This window comes from Bos grunniens, chromosome 9 (genome assembly GCF_055505025.1).
Source record: "Bos grunniens cultivar Pamir isolate PY7600 chromosome 9, Bosgru_T2T1.0, whole genome shotgun sequence".
NCBI lineage: Eukaryota > Metazoa > Chordata > Mammalia > Artiodactyla > Bovidae > Bos > Bos grunniens.
In genome coordinates this window covers 81,705,841-81,724,477 of record NC_141173.1, presented here as the reverse complement: position 1 = coordinate 81,724,477, position 18,637 = coordinate 81,705,841, and the positions used below count along the sequence as shown (strand labels likewise).

Sequence of the window (18,637 nt, the reverse complement as noted above, 5' to 3'; positions counted from 1 at the left end):
CAACATTTTCATGGTGGAAGATTCAACTTAATAGGGTACCAGTACAGATATATGTCAGTCCAGTATACTTTTTAATGAAAAATTTGGGGGAATTAAAAGATAATTGCTTTAAAAAAAAAGTTGATTTTTTTCTTCCCTAGTTTCACACTGCACTCTTTTTAGGCACAATCATGAACTTGTTTTTTGTAAGATTCAGGGATGACTATCCTAGTCATCACTTAAGCTCTATTTGTCTCTAGAGCAATGATGTGTGGCCACTGAAGGTCATTAACAGGACAAAGTCCCACTTCTTGGACAGCTGCTTAAAAGAAACCCTGAGTGGATGGCATGTCCTCCTTGGGTATCACACCCAAAGACCAGCTTCCTGCTCTGCCAGCATTATCAATATTCTATTTCTTTTCATGAAGCAGTGACACAGTGAGTATCTGGTTACTGTCTATATTACAAATGGGAATAACAAAAGAAGGACTGCTACCATGGAAACCCACCTGATGGCCTTTGTGGTGAGCTCCTTGCTACTTGAATACAAGCAAACCCCACACAATAAAGGGCTGATCAACATTAGGCATAGAGCTTCTATGCAAGAGCACTGATTATTAACTTTAATGAATGCCTTGAACATTGCAATCCAAGGCAGCATTATTCTTGTCCAACCTCATTATTAGAAAAGCACAGGGGAACTTGCATTAAGATATACTTTGGATTGCAAAGCAAGAGTCAATTTAAGGCCATCTCCCACTATTTGTCTCTTGTAAAAACAAGCTACATAGTTTAAAGATGCATGCACTCAGAAATAAACTATTAAAAGCAAACTAAGAAGCTGGATTGTTGCCAGCTATATTTCAATAGATCAATCTCACTTAATTTGTATGCGTCAGATATTGCTTCCTCTACGCAGTGCCTTCCTCAAAGGAAATTAATTCAAAGGCTCTGAGCATACAGTGTTTTAAATGCAGCTATAATTTATATGGGTAGATAATTTATTTTTAAAGTTCAAGATTTCTTTCTAGTTCATATTTATTATTTTTGGCTGTGCTGGGTCTTTTTTTGCTTCACTCAGGCTTTCTCTCGTTGCGGCGAGTGGAGGCTTACTCTCTCGTTGTGATGCATGGAGTCTTGTTGTTGTGGCTTCTCTCGTAGCGGAGCACAGGTTTTAGGTGAGTGGGCTTTGGTAACTACAGCATGCAGGCCCTAGAGCTTGGGCTCAGTAGCTGTCACACGTGCCCAGCCGCCCTGAGGCCTGTGGAATTCTCCCAGAACAGGGATCGAACCCGTGTCACCCACACTGGCAGGTGGCCTCCCAACCACTGGACAACCAGGGAAATCCTTGGGTAGATATTTTAAAGATGGGTTTATTTGGCTAAGTTCAGGGAACCCCTATTAACTCAATATGCTAGTAAAATTTTTTATTTTCCATTACTAAAAAAGAAAAATTAATATCTTGGGGGGAGTATACGTAGTGAAGGGCTTCCCAGGTAGCATAGTGCTAAAGAATCCGCCTGCCAATGCAGAAGACGCAAGAGACACAGGTTTGATCCCTGGGTTGGAAAGATCTCCTGGAGTAGGAAATGGCAACCCACTTCAGTATTCTTGCTTGGAGAATTCCATGGACAAAGAAGCCTGGTGGGCTACAGTCCAGGGGTCACAAAGAGTGGGACACGACTAAGCGACTGTGTACTGAGCGTAATAGTGAAAGTTTAACTGAGTTAACCAAAGGAATACAAAATTTGAGTTAACAGAATTGATGGTAGTTGTGGGGGAGCATATCACTAGTGGTTGTCTTTTTCTAGTTTTTATTTGGCCGCACTGCACAGCTTGCCCGATCTCAGGTCCTCTACCAGGGACTTTCCTGGGCCCCGGCAGTGAAAGCGTTGAGTCCTAACCACTAGATCGCCAGGGAATTCCCAGTTTTCTTTCTTTTGAAAAAAGCACTTCCCTCGCTCCAATGTCAATTAAGAGTATAGTACTCTAATGCTAGATTACATTTGAAATCCCAGCTAGTTTCCTATTCTTTTTACCTGTTTCCACCAGAGAGAAAAGCTTCTTGCCACTTTTGATTTATATTCTAGAAACCTTTATTCAAGAATGGAATACCAAATGTGGACAGGAAGAAAATGGGAGAATCGATGGGCTAATACTGCTAGAAAATTTATTTTCAGCTTTGATGGAAGGCTTGTTCAGAAACAGAAATAAATATTAATCACTCTAGTTCTCACTTATTAAGAGTGTGAAAATTTATCTCTGAGGAATTGCAACCACCAATGTGTTGGAAAGACAGGCACATTACTATCCTGCTCAGATGCTCAGCCTCTTTGACCCTCATGGGTTCATGTTTTTGCACGTATGCATCACTCATTCATTCATTTATTCCTTCAAAATGTACTGAGCCCTGTTTAGGCACATGTATTGTCTCAGGCACTGGGGAATCACGTGGAGAATGGCCTAGGAGTTACTGCCCATCAGCCTGGCAGGGATGCAGGGAAGGGACTGCAGAGCTGCACAATGAGTGCTTCGATGGGTGACTGGGGGATGCTATGGGAGAACTGGAAAGGGCTGGAAAGTGGCACCATCAGCAACCTAGAGTGTCAGGGATGACTTCCTGGAGGAAGTGACGTCTGATCTGAGACTCAAAGATTTGGTTTTGTATCAATCTTGTATCTTCTGAATTTTATAACATTGTAATCTGTTTATTAAAAATTTTTTAAAAAGATAGAATGGATGAGCGAGTGAAGCCTGGAAGAAAATGGTCCCCAGGGAAGGAATGCTGTGAATGCCAGAGGTGAGAGAGACCAGGAGGTTCACGGAACTACAAAAGATTAGTAGAGCTGGTGTGTGCAGTTCCAGAGAAGAGGCAGAACTCATGTTCAAAGGGTTTTGTAGGCCATAAGATTACATGCCCACGCAGAATTATTTTTGGTCTCAATTCAAATGGGCCTTCTCTGTGGCCTGATATTTTTTAGCTTCTCTGTTAACCTCTTTTCCCTTTAACTATGGATACAGTATACCTTTAAACTTCCATCTTCAGCCCCAAAAGTGGAAACAATCCAAAGATGTCCATCAATGGACGCATGGAGAAATGAACTGTGGTATATCCAGACAATGACATGTTATTTGGCGATAGAAATGGCTGAAGTATCAATTCATACTACAATATGGATGAACCTTGAAATCATGATGATGAGTGAAAGAAGCCAGAATAAAAAGCCACACATTGTATGATTCCATTTACATGAAATATCCAGAGTAGGCAATGCATATAGACGGAAAGTGGATGAGCCACTTCCGGGGGCTGGGGGAAGAGTGACTGCTTGAAGGTGAAGGGATTCTTTTGGGGGTGATAAAAATGTTCTGGAATTAGGATAATGCTTGAACAACTTTGTGTATATTTTTAAAACCACTGAACTGTACACTTTAAAAGGGTGAATGCTATCATATATAAGTTATATCTCTCTCTAAAAAAAAACCAAGGTAGAGGTATAGATGAAACAAGTTTGGCAATATATTGATAATTGTTGGTGCTAAGTGAGGGATTAGGGGTATATTTGCTGTTGTTTAGTCACTAAATTGTGTCCTACTCTTTTTTTGACCCCATGGACTCTAGCCCGCCCCACCCTCCCACCAGGCTCCTCTGTCCGTGGGATTTCCCAGGCAAGAATACTTGAATGCATTGCCATTTTCTTCTCTAGGGGGAATCATCCTGACCCAGGGATTGAACCCAATTTCCTGCACTGCACGCGGATTCTTCACCGCTGTGCCACGAGGGAAGCCGCCACATATTATATTATTCTTTCTTAAAAAAAAAAAAAAACCCTTTCCATGTCACCCATCTTCCTCCTTGCAGTTAGGCAATTTTATGTCACAAAGAAAATAGAAACCAAGGGCTAACTTAGCTTGTGGTCACCAAACCTTAACATTTGCTTACAGCCTTTCCTCATTCATTCATTTCTGAGTTTGATAAATGCTTTGCACAAACATCCTGCTAGGAGGTGGGGATACAGAAATTAACAGAAGAGGACTAGCTCCCACCCTTAGGATATCCCCATTAGGAAGGAAAGCCAGACATGTAAGGAGGTATTCCAAATAAGCAAGAAGCAGGAAGAAGAACCAGAGCAGATCTAAACTAAATGGGAATCACGGAAGATTTCTTCCAAGAAGTAATGTTTAAGATAAAAAATTGGGGGTGGAAGTTCAATAGGTATCTATGTTTAGCTTAAACTTTAGTATATCTGGTTGGAGATATTGTGCAACCAACGGAGGCAAGGGGTAATGTGTCTATGGAAGGGAGTTGGCCTGATCTGACGGTTCTTCAGCCAACTGACAATTTCTCTTGAGCGGTTCATGCCTCCGGGGCCTGATCAGATCTAAACAGAGCCTTAACGACAATTTCTGGATTTCTCTGGAGGCTGGCAAGAATTTATGAATGAACTGTGACTTCTTTCTCGCAGTCTTCCATTACAGCTAAGAACCAGAGGTACTTCCAGCCTTCAGACTCCATTTTCTTTCTTATCCAATGTTTTTCCAGCAGAATATCACGGGGCTAAATTACTCACTCTAGTCGCAAAACGATTTGTATTTGTACCTGCAAATTTATGCGTTGTTTTAATTTACGTAAGATTTTTGTACGTAATTCTCAGCTTTTAAGGATGACTTAGACATCCTGTTTTTCTACTCTCAGGTGAGAATATCGTGGCCCAAGGATATGTCATGGCTGAAGGAAAAATAAAAGTGCTACCAAAAAGGAGAAAAAAAACCCTCCCCCAAAACTGGAAACAAAAACAAACTACTGAAGAGTTTTAAACAGGAGGATTGGCAGGATCAGATTTGCAGTTTAAAATAATCTCTGGCCAAGAAGCAGAAAGTGGATAAGAAGGCAGCTGAAGAAAGCTTGTTCAGAGGGCTTGAGAGTTAGGGAGTGAGGAGCTGAATGGGGCTGACAAGGAGGCCGAGAAGAAGGACAGCCTGGCATCTTAGGAAACTGACAAATCGATCGATCAGACAACCAACCAACCAACCAAAAACCCAACTGAGAAAACAATGTTGCGGACAGGCAGAATAAAAGCAGTTTTGGTAGGGAGAGGAGAGCTAGTAATTGGAGCTGGGAAAATGTCAATGGTTCCAGGTGCACTGACCTGTCACTGCCTGACTGTGATTTGCTCTTTCTTGCCTCTAGACTGTCTCCTTGCTCTTCAGGGGACTCCCTTACTTGGGACCTTCTCATGGTTAATTTTTACTCACCCTTCTCAAGGGCCAGCTTACTTGCCACTTCCTCAGGGAAGCCTTCCATGGACCTATAAGTTTGGGATAGGATATGTCCCTGTGGGGGCTTCCCAGGTGGTCCAAGTGGTAAAGAACTCTCCTGCCAATGCAAGAGACACAAGAAATGTGGTTTTGATCCCTGGGTCGGGAAGATCCCTTGGAGGAGGAAATGGCAACCCACTCCAGTATTCTTGCCTGGAGAATCCCATGGACACAGGAGCCTGGTCTCTGGTGGGCTACGGTCTATAGGATCACAAAGAGTCAGACACGACTGAAGTGACTTAGCACACATGCATGCAGGCATGGTCCTCTGGACTATGAGAGCCTCCTGTATTTCTTCTATTAGAGCCCTTGATTTTTTTTAAGATTTTTTTTTTTAATGAGAACTATTTCTTAGAAATCCTTATTGAATTTGTTACAATATTGCTTCCGTTGTTTATGTTCTGGTTTTCTGGCTGAGAGGTATGTGGGATTTTAACTCCCTAACCAGAGAGTGAACCTGAGCTCCCTGCATTGGAAGGCGAAGTATGAACCACTGGACCACCAGGGAAGTCCCAGGCAATTGCTTTTTAATTTTCCTCTCTCCTCTAACAAACCATAAACTCCTGAAGGCAGGGCTGAGATTTATACACTGCTCACCTCCTACACTCAACACCGTGTCTGACACATAGGAGGGAAATACTTGTCTGTGAGAGCTAAGGAGCTTCATCCCAAATCAACATGGATCTGATGCTTTCAGAATAGAGAAGTAAAATATGATCATAATAACCAAGATAGTTCCTTCTCTTACTTTGACAATTATTAAGGAAATAGGTCTACCTTAATGTATAAAGACACAATTTAGAACAGCTGTTTTCAGCAAATTTGGAAAACTCAGCAGTGGCCACAGGACTAGAAAAGGACAGTTTTCACTCCATTCCCAAAGAAGGGCAATGCCAAAGAATGTTCAAACCACCACACAATTGCACTCATTTCACATGCTAACAAGGTAATGCTCAGTCCTTCAAGCTAGGCTTCAATAGTACCTGAACCAAGAACTTCCAGATGTACAAGCTGGATTCAGGAAAGGCAGAGGAACCAGAGATCAAATTGCCAACATCCATTGGATCATAGAAAAGCAAGGGATTTCTAGAAAAACAGCTACTTCTGCTTCATTGACTATGTTAAAGCCTTTGACTGTGTGGTTCATAACAAACTGCTAAAGAAAACTTTTAAAGAGATGGAAATACCAGACCACCTTACCTGCCTCCTGAGAAATCTGTATGCAGGTAAGGAAGCAACAATTAGAACTGGATATGGAACAACAGACTGGTTCCAAATTGGGAAAGGAGTACATCAAGGCTGTATACTGTCACCCTGCTTATTTAACTTATATGCAGAATATATCATGCGAAATGCCGGGCTGGATGAAGCCCAAGCTGGAATCAAGGCTGCCAGGAGAAATATCAATAACCTCAGACACACAGATGACACCACCCTTGTGGCAGAAAGCAAAACGGAACTAAAGAGATTCTTGATGAAAGTGAAAGAGGAGAGTGAAAACGCTGAGTTAAAATTCAACATTCAAAAAACAAATATCATGGCATCCAGTCCCATCACTCAATGGCAAATAGATGGGGAAAATACGGAAACAGTAACAGGCTTTATTTTCTTGGGCTCCAAAACATTGCAGACGGTGACTGCAGTCATGAAATTAAAAGACGCTTGCTTCCTGGAAGAAAAGCTATGACCAACCTAGAGTCATTACTTTGCCAACAAAGATCCATATAGTCAAAGCTATGATTTTTCCAGTATGGATAGGAGAGTTGGACCATAAAGAAGGCTGAGCACCAAAGAATTGATGCTTTTGAACTGTGGTGTTGGAGAAGACTCTTGAGAGTCTGTTGGACTACAAGGTGATCAAACCAATCAATCCTAGAGAAAATCAGTCCTGAATATTCACTGGAAGGACTGATACTGAAGCTGAAGCTCCAATCCTTTGGAAATCTGATGCGAAGAGCCTACTTCCTTGAAAAGACCTGATGCTGGGAAAGACTGAGGGCAGGAGATGGGACAGAGGCTGAGATAGTTGGATGGCATCATCAACTCAATGGACATGAGTTTGAGCAAAGTCTGGGAGACAGTGAAGGACACAGAAGCCTGGCGTGCTGCAGTCCAGGGGGTCACAAAGAATCGGATATGACTGAGCAACTGAACAACAATTTTAGACCAAGTTTTTCTTGCTATTTCCATTCTATCTCAAACAAAAGGTCTTTGGGGTTGTAAACTTCTTTGGACTCTTGGGGTATAAGCTCAACTCTGGTGCACATACCTCCTCATCTAAGTTGTTTATCTTTACTTGGTTTTTACTTTGTGTCTCCTGGGAGCCCAGTACTGCTGGGTGCTGTGGGAGACCCGGTGCCTGTTTGTTGAGAGCTGTGGAAACTGTCTGCTGAAGACGGGACTGGGCAGGACTGGAATCACCGTAAAGAGATTCACACAATGCCGCCCTCACAGAATATATTCTGAGCCTTCCAAATATTCTCACATTCTCGTCAAGAAGGCTCTCCTCAGGAAAAGGAGAGGCTGTACTTTGGCTTAAGGATGGATCTTTCCTCTTCCTGAAAGTTTTGTATTGCCTGAACTGGGTCATTTCCCTTATAGGATGTCACTCTGGCAAGAAGCACAGTCTGTGAGCTTCCTCCTACAAGTCTATCAGCTTCAGGCGGGAATTTATTTTTTTGTTTATTCATTTTTGCCACACCTCACAGTTTGGGGGTTCCCTAACCAGGGACTGAACCTTCCCCACCTGCAGTGGAAGCACCAGAGTCCTAACCACTGAACCACCAAGGATGTCCTTACAGGTGGCAATTTAAATGAGCCAGGCAGGTGGGAGAAGAGGCAATAAAGCTGAAACTCAACATCAGAGGGAAAGACGGAAAGGGTATTGTAAACACTTTATATGGTTTTTATTGATCTAAATGTAAGATATTGAGCTTATCCTACACTTAGCTCAATAATACTTAAAGTGTAGCTCAGTTGTTAAAGAACCCACCTGCAATGCAGGAGACTGCCTGCAATGCAGGAGATCTAGGTTCGATCCCTGGGTTGGGAAGATCCCCTGGAGAAGGAAATGGCAACCGACTTCAATATTCTTGCCTGGAAAACTCCATGGACAGAGGAGTCTAGTGGGTTACAGTCCATGCAGTTGCAAAAGTCAGACATGAATTAGCAAATATAATTTAAAAACTTTTCTTACTTTATCTGCTTATATTTAAAGTTCACACACTATCACAATTTTTCTTATTAAGCAATCGATCTTAAGAATGGCTTCTCTGACACTTTGATTGGCATAATATCTAAAGAGAATGGGTCTGCATAAACCCTTAGAGAACTGTAGATGAGGAAGCACTTTCTATTTTCTTTAACACCATTTCAACTGCTTCTTTCTCTTGCTCTAGATAGTGAGGGGAAGAGATCTGGTTAACACACTTTGAAAAAAAATTAACTGAACAACCACATATCTATACCTGTTTTTCCCTTCCTGGATGGAAATTAACAGGTGACTACAGTAGAGTATCACAGAGGGGCTGACCCAAGACTTGGAAATCAGAGAAGGCCTCCCTGAGAAAGAGTTTTGCACTGTTGCAAAAGTTCCAGGGCCCACAACTGATTTCCCAACCTTAGGGTCTGGCAGAGCATCAGAGAATCCCCAGGGAATTTGACTTTGAAGGCCAGTGGGATTTGACTACAGAACGTCCACAGGACTGGGGAAACAGACTCTTGGAGGGCAAAAACAAAACCTTGTGCACACCTGGACCCAGGAGAAAGGAGCAGTGACCTCACAAGAGACTGGGCCAGACTTGCCTGTGAGCGACCAGGAGTCCCCAGCAAAGGCATGGGTTGACAGTGGCCTACCATGGGGTTAGGGGCACTGAATACAATAGTCCTGGCATAAGTCCTTTTGAAGAAGGTGGCCATTACCACCATTACTCAGCCCCACCCATCAACAGAAAATTGGATTAAAGATTTACTGAGCAGGGTCCTGCCTATCAGAGCAACACCCAGATTCCCCCATAGCCAGTCCCTCCCACCAGGAAGCTACCACAAGCCTTTTATCCTTATCCATCACAGGGCAGACAGAATGGAAACCACAATTACAGAAAACTAACCAAACTGATCACTTGGATCACAGCATCGTCTTATTCAATGAAACTATGAGCCACGCAGAGTAGGGTCATCCAAGACAGACATGTCATGGTGGAGAGTTCTGACAAAACATGGTCCACTGGAGAAGGGAATGGCAAACCACTTCAGTATTCTTGCCTTGAAAATCCCATGAACAGTATGAAAGGCAGAAAGATAGGACACTGAAAGATGAACTCCCCAGGTTGGTAGGTGCTCAATATGCTACTGGAGAAGCGTGAGGAGAAACAGTGCCAGAAAGAATGAAGAGGCTGAGCCAAAGCGAAAACAAAGTCCAGTTGTGGATGTGACTGGTGATGGAAGTAAGTCTGATGATGTAAAGAACAATATTTCATAGAAACCTGGAATGTTAGGTCCATGAATCAATGTAAATTGGAAGTGGTCAAACAGGAGATGGCAAGAGTGAACACTGACATTTTAGGAATCAGTGAACTAAAATGGACTAGAAATGGGTGAATTTAATTTAGATGACCATTATATCTATTACTGTGGGCAAGAATCCCTTAGAAGAAATGGAGTAGCTCTCACAGTCAACAAAAGTCAGAAATGCAGTACTTGGGTGCACTCTCAAAAATGACAGAATCATCTCTGTTTGTTTCCAAGGCAAACTATTCAATATCACAGTAATCCAAGTCTATGCTCCCTCCACTAAAGCCGAAGAAGCTGAAGTTGAACGGCTCTGTGAAGACCTATAAGACCTTCTAGAACTAACAACCCAAAATAATGTCCTTTTCATCATAGGGGACTGGAATGCAAAAGTAGGAAGTCAAGAGATACCTGGAGTAATAGGCAAGTTTGGCCTTGGAGTACAAAATGAAGCAGGGAAAAGACTAATAGAACTTTGACAAGAGAACACACTGGTCATAGCAAACACCCTCTTCCAACAACACAAGAGAAGACTCTACACATGGACATCACCAGATGGTCAATACCGAAATCATATTGATTATATTCTTTGTGGCCTAAGATGGAGAAGCTCCATTTAGTCAGCAAAAACAAGACCAGGAGCTGACTGTGGCTCAGATCACAGACTCCTTATTGCAAAATTCAGACTTAAATTGAAGAAAGTAGGGAAAACCATGAGACCACTCAAGTATGATCGAAATAAAATCCCTTAAGATTCTGCCATAGAAGAGACAATAGATTAAAGGGATCAGATCTGATACATAGACTGGCATGAACACCTATGGACAGAGGTTCGTAACACTGTATAGAAGGTGGTGATCAAAACCATCCCCAAGAAGAAGAAATGCAAAAAGGCAAAATGGTTGTCTGAGGAGGTCTTACAAACGGCTGAGAAAAGAAGAGAAGTGAAAGGCAAAGGAGAAAAGGAAAGACAAATTCACCTGAATGCAGAGTTCCAAAGAACAGCAAGGAGAGGTAAGAAAGCCTTCCTCAGTGATCAATGCAGAGAAATAGAGGAAAACAACAGAGCAGGAAAGACTAGAGATCTCTTCAAGAAAATTAGAGATACCAAGGGAATATCTGGGTATCCCCCTTTATTGTGCACAATAAAGGACACAATAAAGGCACAATAAAGGACAAAAACTGTATGGACCTAACAGAAGCAGAAGATATTAAGAAGAGGTGGCAAGAATACACAGAAGAACTGTAAGAACTATATAAAAAAGATCTTAATGACCCAGATAACCACCCAGATAGTGTGATCACTCACCTAGAGCCAGACATCCTGGAGTGCAAAGTCAAGTGGACCACAGGAAGCATCACTACGAACAAAGGTAGTGGAGGTGATGGAATTCCAGCTGAGCTCTTTCAAATCCAAAAAGATGATGCTGTGAAAATGCTGCACTCAATATGCCAGCAAATTTGGAAAACTCAGCAGTGGCCACAGGACTGGAAAAGGTCAGTTTTCATTCTAATCCCAAAGAAAGGCAATGCTAAAGAATGTTCAAACTACCGCACAATTGCACTCATCTCATACGCCAGCAAAGTAATGCTCAAAATTCTCCAAGCTAGGCTTCAACAGTACATGAATGAGAACTTCCAGATGTTCAAGCTGCATTAAGAAAAGCCAGAGGAACCAGAGATCAAATTGCCAACATCTTTTGGATCATAGAAAAAGCAAGAGAATTCCAGAAAAACATTTGCTTCATTGACTATGTTAAAGCCTTTGACTGTGTGGATCACAACAAACTGGAAAATTCTGAAAGAGATGGAAATACCAGACCACCTGACCTGCCTCTTGAGAAATCTGTATGCAGGTCAAGAAGCAACAGTTAGAATAGGACATGGAACAATGCACTGATTCCAAATTGGGAAAGAAGAACATCAAGGCTATATATTATCACCTTGCTTATTTAATGTATATGCAGAGTAATTCATGCAAAATGCTGGGCTGGATGAAGCACAAGCTTGAATCAAGATTGCAGGGAGAAATACCAATAATCTCATATATGCAGATGAAACCACCCTTATGGCAGAAAGTGAAGAGGAACTAAAAAGCCTCTTGATGAAGGTAAAAAAGGAGAGTGAAAAACTTGGCTTAAAGCTCAACATTCAAAAAACAAGATCATGGCATCCCAGTTCCATCACTTAATGGCAAATAGATGGGGAAACAAGGGAAATAGTAACAGACTTTATTTTCTTGGGCTCCAAAATCACTGTGATGGTGACCCCGGCCATGAAATTAAAAGATACTTGCTCCTTGGAAGAAAAATATGACAAACCTAGACAGTATATTAAAAAGAAAAGGCATTACTTTGTCAACAAAGGCTATGGTTTTTCCAGCAGTCATGTATGGATGTGAGAGTTGGACTATAAACAAGTTTGAGTGCTGAAGAATTGATGCTTTTGAACTGTGGTGTTGGAGAAGACTCTTGAGAGTCCCTTGGACAGCAAAGAGATCAAACCAGTCAATCCTAAGGAAATCAGTCCTGAATATTCATTGGAAGGACTGATGTTGAGGCTGAAACTCCAATCCTTTGGCCACCTGATGCGAAGAACTGACTCACTGGAAAAGGACCCTGATGCTGGGAAAGATTGAAGGCAGGAGGAGAAGGGGATGACAGAGGATGAGACGGTTGGATGGCATCACCAACTCGATAGACATGGGTTTGAGTAAGCTCTGGGAGTTGGTGATGGACAGGGTGTCTGGTGTTCTCCAGTCCATGCGGCTGAAAAGTGCTGGACATGACTGAGTGAGTCACCTGAACTGAACTGAGACAGAGAGATCCATGACAGATAAGTAGGATCTGGAACTAATATTTATGGAAGACATAACTGAGGGAAGGGTGGGGTTGGATGGGGGTATGGGGAGGTGAAAGCTTTAAAACTGAAAGGAGCATATTGCCCTTGACAATTGGTGTGAAGATCACCATGGCTAGAGCTAAGCAAAGGTGAAAGAGAAGGAGGATGAAGATACAGAGGTCGGTGGAATCAAACAATGTAGGTCCCCTAGGCCATGTAAAGGAATTTTGGAATTTATCCCTAGACACAATGGGAAGTCATCCACATTCTCTGAGCAATTGAGTGGCATGATCATATGTGGTTTTACAAAAGAACTGAGGGGTCCTATATACAGACGAGTTAGAGGTGAAGAAATGCCAGCTCTTTGCAGTAGCTCAGGAGAAAGATAACTGCAGCTTGGACCATGATGTTGGCAATGGAGAGGGATCAATGTGTAAGTACTCTAAAAGCACTTTAGAGGCACAGAAGCCAAAAACTGGTGGATGATTCTTTGTAGTGGGTCCAAGAGAGATGGGCTGAGGAAGTTTCATAGTTTTGGGGCATGAAAAACTGAGTGGGTGGCAACGCTCAGGGGATAGATACTTGGGGGTGTGATTGGGAAAGCACATGAATTAGGTCTGCAGCTGCTAAAGGGGAGAGGCTCGTGAGCAAACATCAAGAGAGAGCTCTGAGCTGGAGATCTGAGACCGCGGCTGCAAAAATGGTGTGCGAGATAAGTTGTTTCAGTCGTGTCAGGCACCCCTGGTGGCTCAGAATGTAAAGAATTTGCCTGCAGTGCAGGAGACCCGGGTTCAATCCTGGGTCAGGAAGATCCCCTGAGAAAGGAATGGCAACCCAGTCCATTATTCTCGCCTGGAGAATCCCATGGATAGAGGTCCTGGCCAGCTATGGTCCATGGGGTCACAAAGAGCCGGACACGACTTAAGTGACCAACACTAACTAACCATGTACACTAACGATGGATTTACCTATTGATAAGAGGTGGTTTAAAAAAAAAGAGAGGGAGACCAGGACTTCTCTAGTGGTCCAGTGGTTAAGAATTCTTGCAATGCAGGGGACACAGGTTCAATTCCTGGTTGGAGAGCTAGATCCCACATGCCTCAGAGCAAGTAAGCCTGCTTGTTGCAACTACAGAGCCAGGGCGCCCTGAACCCTGCAACTAGAGAGTCCTTGAGCCTCAACGAAAGATCCTGTGTCCTAAGACCCGAGGCAGCCAAATAAATAAATACTTTTTAAAAAGAGGACCTCCATTACAAGAGTAGATCTCAAGTTAGGTATTCTTGCCATGAAAAAAAAATTAAACAATAAATAGAAAGAGAAGAAGACCTGAGTTTCCAAGGACTCCAGCACTGGGTAGAGTGGGAAGAGCCAGTGAGTGATGCTGAGAGAGGAGGGAGGAAATTAGGGTGGTTGTTACATCAGCTAAGTCAGGGAGGAGAGTGATTCAGGAAGTGGGGGGATATTTTAGTATCAGAACTGCTGACATGTCAGTTGAGAAGAGGTCTATAAAGCAACCAGTGGATTTATCAAAATAGAAGTTCCTGGTGACATTCGCAAAGGTTTAACCGAAGTAATGAAGCTTAAGCCACACTGGAGTGGCTTATAATCCTGTTCACATAGTACACTCTGTGTTAGATACTGACCTATAGGCGTCACATGTACTAAAAATTAATCTTCCTTTAGTCATCACAGCAACCCTATGAGGTAGGTACTCTTCTTATACCATTCTACGGATGAGGACATGAAGACACAGGGAGGTCATGTGATCTGCTCAAGGTCCTATGAGAGAAGTGGAATCCAGGCTCAGGCAGCCTGCCTCAAAAAATCCATTCTCCAGACGGTTCCCCTGTCCTGTCTGCTAAGTGTGTAAATGGGGGTAGAGACAGGTAGACAACTCTTTGGTTGGATAGCTTGACTGACTCAATGGACATGAACTGGGGCAAACTCCAGGAGATGGAGAGGGACGGGGGGCCTGGTGTGCTGCGGTCCACGGGGTCGCCAAGAACTGGACACAACTTGGCGACTGAACAACAGACAACTATTTGGAGAAACTGGGCTGTGAGTAGGGAGATAGAGCAGTTCAGTTCAGTCACTCAGTCGTGTCTGACTCTGTGACGCCATGGACTGCAACACACCAGGCCTCCCTGTCCATCACCAACTCCCGGAGTTTACCCAAACTAATGTCCATTGAGTCAGTGATGCCATCCAACCATCTTATCCTCTGTTGTCCCCTTCTCCTCTTGCCTTCAATCTTTCCCAGCATCAGGGTCTTTTCAAATGAGTCAGCTCTTCGCATCAGGTGGCCAAAGTATTGGAGTTTCAGCTTCAACATCAGTCCTTCCAATGATAGTGCAGTAGCCAGGTATAAAAGGGGGGTGGGCCAAGAATAATAATTTTTTTTTTTTTTAGGGTGGAGACAAGGACAGGAGTCTGTTCAAGTATTGATGGGAAGGCTTTGGTAGTGAGGCTGGAGTTACAGGAGAATGAAGCGATGGAGGAAGGGTAGAGATCTGGGAGGGGATGGAGCCAGAGTACAGAGGGAGGGGCTACTGGTTAGAAGCTGTGGAAATGCTTCCCCCACTGGCACAGGAGACACAGGAAAGGGAGGGGACAGCAAGGATGTTTGCAGGAAGAACTCAAGAGTTCCTGTTCAAAGTTTTTTACATTCTGTGTGAAATTAAAGACCAGGCCATCTGCCTAGAGAGGAAAGGGCAGAGTGAGAGGGAGGTGGAGGGGCATGGGCAGAGCAAGCTGGAGAAATACAAAGGAAACTTGCCAACAGCATCAAAGGCATAAGCAGCATCCAAATGGTGATTCTGGAAGACGGCGGGGAAAAGTCGTATTGGTTTGGGTGGAGGGTAGGGATATTGAGGAGTGTGGGAAGGGTCATGACCACATATAAAATGGTCTTGGTGAGGGGCCTGCTTAATACATATGGAGAATTAATCCCATGGAAGGAGGAGCCTGGTAGGCTGCAGTCCATGGGGTCGCTGAGGGTCGGACATGACTGAGCGACTTCACTTTCACTTTTCACTTTCATGCATTGGAGAAGGAAATGGTGACCCACTCCAGTGTCCTTGCCTGGAGAATCCCAGGGACGGGGGAGCCTGGTGGGCTGCTATCTATGGGGTCGCATAGAGTTGGACATGACTGAAGCAATTTAGCAGCAGCAGCAGCATGTGTACCCAGGATGTCTGAGAACCAGCCGTTGGGGGTAAGAAGAGATGAAACTCAGAATAACAAACACTAAACACTGGGAACTGAGATGGATAATACACAGAAGCCTGTTCTGTCCAGATGCTGATCTAAAACTCTGATCCTACCAGGACCCAAATGGATGTTGGAGGAGCCCTGTGCAAGCCACACTCTCACACAGCAAGTCCTCAATGGTCTACATAGACTTCTCCTTAGAGGATAAGAAAACAGTAAGTACCGCTATACTAGGTGTTTGTAAAAAACAAATAGATGAGGATAATGTGAGAGCAATGACGTTTTCAATTCTCAGGGGAAAAGCAGAGCTTGGGAAATACCTTAGTATATGAAACATAAGAAATTTTCAGAACACTCTTTGGCATTCTTAATAGAAGAAGACATAAAACCCACCAGGTGGACCCAAAATTCTTAACAAGAGCAGAGAATAAAATGAAAAAGAGGAAGAGGAAGAGAGAGAAATGAAAACTTTCCATCCAGACTCAGACACTCAGGACTTTAGTCAACTGGGAGGAAGGAAAGATACTATCATTTCTTGAATGACCTGTGTGCTCATTTATTTCTAACAGGAGAGAACATGCAGGCAATATCTCCTATTTAAAACGTGATAAAAATGAGGCTAAGAGAGGATAAGTAATTTGCTCAACGCTCCTAAGAAGAGGGGATCTGAACAAGGACTGTCTGACTGCAAGGATCTGGACCTTCACCTCTCCAGTAGCAAGACAGGTTAACGAGGGAAAAACCATGCAGAAAGGGGCTGAGTTCAGGCTCCCTAAGGACTGAGTATCCTTGGTATAAACACAGAACAACAACAATGGGTAGCAGACTGAGTGCCAGTCACGTGGCAGGCACTTCGTACCCAGCGGCCTTAATGACTAGACATGGCTGCTTCTGATGTACTGCTGCAGAACTAAAGGAAAACTAAAAACCCACTTAATTCATTCACGCATAGAGTTACTCTTCACACAGTCAGAGAGAGGGGAGAGTAGGGTTCCCATATAGACTCTGCAGCTACACCCCAGTGCTTGTACTTAGAGCTGACCCCTCAAGAACATGGGTTTGAATTTCAATGGTTCATTTGTTTATTTAGACACAGATTTTTTTTTTTCTGGCTGTGGTGGGTCTTTGTAGTGGTTCTTTGGCTTTCCCAGTTGCAGCAGGCAGGCTTTGCTGCCTCGTGGCAAATGGGATCTTAGTTCCCCAGTTGGGAACATGCACCCCCTACACTGGAAGGCAGATTCTTAGCCACTGGACAATTAGATAAGCCCCCAGATTTTCTTTTCCATATTCACAACAGTACCTGAGATTGGTATATGATCTGAAATTGGTTGAATCTACAGATGTGGCATCTCAGGTACAAAGGTATTGCAGGTACAGGAGAACCATGTATATGGAGCTGACTGTACAATTATACTCAGATTTACCATCGCAGAGAGGGTTGGCACCCCTAATCCACATTGTTCAAGGGTCAACAGTAGGTCTGGCAACAACAAAAAACAGTCTCTTTTCCTTGGGTAAGCCATATCATCTCTCTCAAGTTTGGTTTCCTAATCTGTAAAATGAGCCAGATAGTGCTTATCTCAAAGGGTTATTTGGGGAACTAAATATGATAATACTTTAAATTGCTTGGCACAGCAGTCAAAATAATGGCATTCATTACATTTCCTGATAGTTACAGCTGCATTAGAAACCAAAGGGACTTTCGGTGCTGTGTCCTGCATAAGGGAAAAGGGATGATTTTATTTATTAGGGGGAAATCTCAGTGAGGGGCAGAGAAATGCATGGAGCAGTGATGGTGGAGGTGAGGTGTGAAGAGAGGGAGTTAAAGCCCACCATCAATGGTCAGGGGGTGTCTCTGTCCCAGACTCCCGGGTAAGTGGAAAGATAGGTGGAGATGGGCATGAGAAGGGTCTGGGATGACTTCAGATGCTAAGCTTGGGTTAGAGTGAGATGGAGGCTGGGAAATGGAGTCACTGAGCGTGGGTACTCAGTGGACTCCAGTCCATGAGAGAAAGCTCTAATACCCCCTCGCTTTCTCAACTCTCGAGATCCAAATCTAGAAAGACTGCAGATTCAGATGGGGAGGGAGACTTGTGAGAATGAGCAGCAAGACAGAATCAGAGCTGAGCAGACAGGGAGGCTGGCCAGGAGCCTCGGAGGTATAGCTTCAGCTCAACCACACAGAGGACTGTCAGGGAGATCTGCTTTATAATTAGCGTGTGACAAGAAGAATGCTTTCTTAAAGTTTGGCATAAGGCTCTGGAATGTCCAGTTATAACCCTGATATGCTGTCAGAAGATTTCATATCCTGAACCTTTTGCTGCTGTGTCACTGGTATGTCGTATCTGAGATAGTCTGGAAAGGAGCAAAAGCCAGTGCCTTCTGAGATAACAATTAAAATTCTTGGATTTATATAATGTGATATGATGTGAGGGGCATTGTTTAGCTCTTGGCACAGCCATGAATGCCTAAGGCAGAACACCAAAGGAAAAAGTTGACTCTGAGAGCATTCTCAGAGCATATCTGGAAGAGGTTGCTGGTTAATGCAGACATGTGTCCAAACAAGCACTGGTTTGCTCGGTAAAGACGCATAGCTGGCAAGTCTCCCTTGGCATGCAGAGCGTGAGTAATGCTTCATTTTAATGAGGGGTCTTGGGGGGCTATAATAAAGACTATGTGGTGTTTCCCACATGTCTCTTTGGAACGTGGACTGATTGTACCCTGATTGTAGAAGAAAAGCCATCAGAAAGTATGTACTTCCTAAAATCTCTGGGGCGCT

The 18,637-nt window shown here is 43.4% G+C and overlaps 1 protein-coding gene and 1 long non-coding RNA gene across 4 annotated transcripts in view; one reads left to right on the top strand and one right to left on the bottom strand.

The window, feature by feature from the left end:
• LOC147366245 (uncharacterized) overlaps positions 1–18,562 on the top strand; it is a 65,722-nt gene extending 47,160 nt beyond the window's left edge. Inside the window, exons 4-5 of the long non-coding RNA XR_015133282.1 lie at positions 15,975–16,073; positions 16,428–18,562. This is a non-coding gene — a long non-coding RNA (uncharacterized LOC147366245). The remainder of the gene's footprint in view (positions 1–15,974; positions 16,074–16,427) is intronic.
• The window catches only part of AIG1 (androgen induced 1), a 272,208-nt gene that overhangs the window by 20,358 nt on the left and 233,213 nt on the right, over positions 1–18,637 (bottom strand). The window lies entirely within an intron of this gene.